Below are 2,259 nucleotides of genomic sequence, written 5' to 3'. Positions count from 1 at the left end.
CTGTAGACTGTAGGCTACAGGCTAAGAACCAAGTGTTGGAAAATGAGATGAGAATAGTAGGTAGTCATTTTTGACCAGTGATAACAAGGTGTAGAGCTGGATGAACATAGCAGGCCAAGCAGCATCAGAGGAGCAGGAAGGCTGACGTTTCGGGCCTAGACCCTTTTCTAAAGAAACATCAACCTTCCTGCTCTTCTGATGCTGCTTGGCTGCTGTGTTCATCCAGCTCCACACCTTGTTATCTCAGATTCTTCAGCATCTGCAATTCCTACTATCTCTGAAACAATTTTAACCCCACTGCGAAGCCTCTTCTAAGGATGCCTACCCTGAAGAAGTTACCCTTCTCCCTCCCCATTTCTGAAGAAGGGTCTAGGCCCGAAACGTCAGCCTTCCTGCTCCTCTGATGCTGCTTGGCCTGCTGTGTTCATCCAGCTCTACACCTTGTTATCTCAGATTCTCCAGCATCTGCAGTTCCTACTATCTCTGAAATGTTTTTGACCATTGCAAGCTTGATGGGTCAAAGGGCCGTCTTTGTATGAAGTATGAAGTTATTTCTATGGTGAAGGGCATCAAAGCAAGAGAAAAGTAAATGGGAGAAAATGGAAACATTTGGAAGACATAGGAAGCTTGGAGTACTTGACCACTGAGCCCCAAATGTGACAAGACAAGTAGATAGATTTAAATAGGCATAAATGAAATGCAAGTTAAGTCAGTCTGTGATTGGTTCAGACCTGGCTTGCCAGAAGAAGTGAGTAATCCCTAATTTTGCTCAGCAGTTTGTGGCTCTTGGCAATGGTAGGCAATGGCCGAGTGGTATTATTGCTAGACTATTAATCCAGAAACCCAGTTAATGTTCTGGGGACCCAGGTTCAGATCCCACCACGGCAGATGGTGGAATTTGAATTCAATAATTTAAAAAAAATTCTGGAATTAAGAATCTACTGATCACCATGAAATCATTGCCAATTGTCAGAAAAAAACATCTCGTTCACTAATGTCCTTCAGGGAAGGAAATCTGCCACTCTCACCTGGTCTAGTCTAGAGATCCACAGCAATGTGCATGCCTAGCAAGCTACTCAGTTGTACCAATCGCTACAATGCTTCAAAGAAATGAAACTGAACGGATCACCTGGTATTGACCTAGGCACCGGAAAAGACAATGATAGAAACAGCCCTGTTGACCCTGCAAAGTCCTCCTCACTAATATCTGGGGGCTAGTGCCAAAAGTGGGAGAGCTGTCTCACAGACCAGTTAAGCAACAGCCTGATATAGTCATACTCACAGAATCATACCTTACAGACAATATCCCAGATACCACCATCACCATCCCGTACTGTCCCACTGGCAGGACAGACCCAGCAGAGGTGGCAGCACAGTGGCATACTGTCAGAAGGGTTTTGCTCTAGGAGTCCTCAACATTGACTCCGGACCCCATGAAGTCTAATGGCTTCAGGTTAAACATAGGCAAGGAAACCTCCTTTTGATTACCACATACCGTCCTCCCTCAGCTGATGAATCGGTACTCCTCCACCTTGAATGACACTTGGAGGAAGCACTGAGGATGGCAAGGGCACAAAATGTACTCTGGGTGGGGGATTTCAATGTCCACCACCAAGAGTGGCTCAGCAGCAGGACTACAGATCAGGTTGGTTGGCTGCTAAAGGACATAGCTGCTAGATTGGGTCTGCGGCAGGTGGTGACTGAACCAACAAGAGGGAAAAACATACTTGTCCTCATCCTTACCAATCTGCCAGCTGCAGTTGCATCTGTCCACAAGAGTATTGGTAAGAGTGACCATTGCACGGTCCTTGTGGAGATGAAGTCCTGCCATTACATTGAGAATAACTTCCATCGTGTTGTGTGGTACTATCACCGTGCTAAATGGGACAGACTTTGCACAAATCTAGCAACTCAAGACTAGGCATCCATGAGACGCTGTTGGCCATTACCAGCAGCAAAATTGTTCTTCAGCACAATCTGTAACCTCATGACCTGGCATATTCCCCACTCAACCATTACCGTCAAGCCAGGGGATCAGCCCTGCTTTGATGGAGAGTGCAGGAGGGCATGCCAGGAGCAGCACCAGACGTACCTGAAGATGAGGTATCAATCTGGTGAAGCCACCAATACTTGCACGCCAAATAGCGAAAGCAGCAAGTAATAGACAGAGCTAAGTGAACCCACAACCAACAGATCAGATCTAAGCTCTGCAGTCCTGCCACATCCAGTTGTGTTTGGTGGTGGACAATTAAACAACTG

This window comes from Rhincodon typus, chromosome 5, assembly GCF_021869965.1.
Source record: "Rhincodon typus isolate 14 chromosome 5, sRhiTyp1.1, whole genome shotgun sequence".
Classification (NCBI taxonomy): Eukaryota; Metazoa; Chordata; class Chondrichthyes; order Orectolobiformes; family Rhincodontidae; genus Rhincodon; species Rhincodon typus.
Note: the sequence above shows the minus strand (reverse complement) of the source record.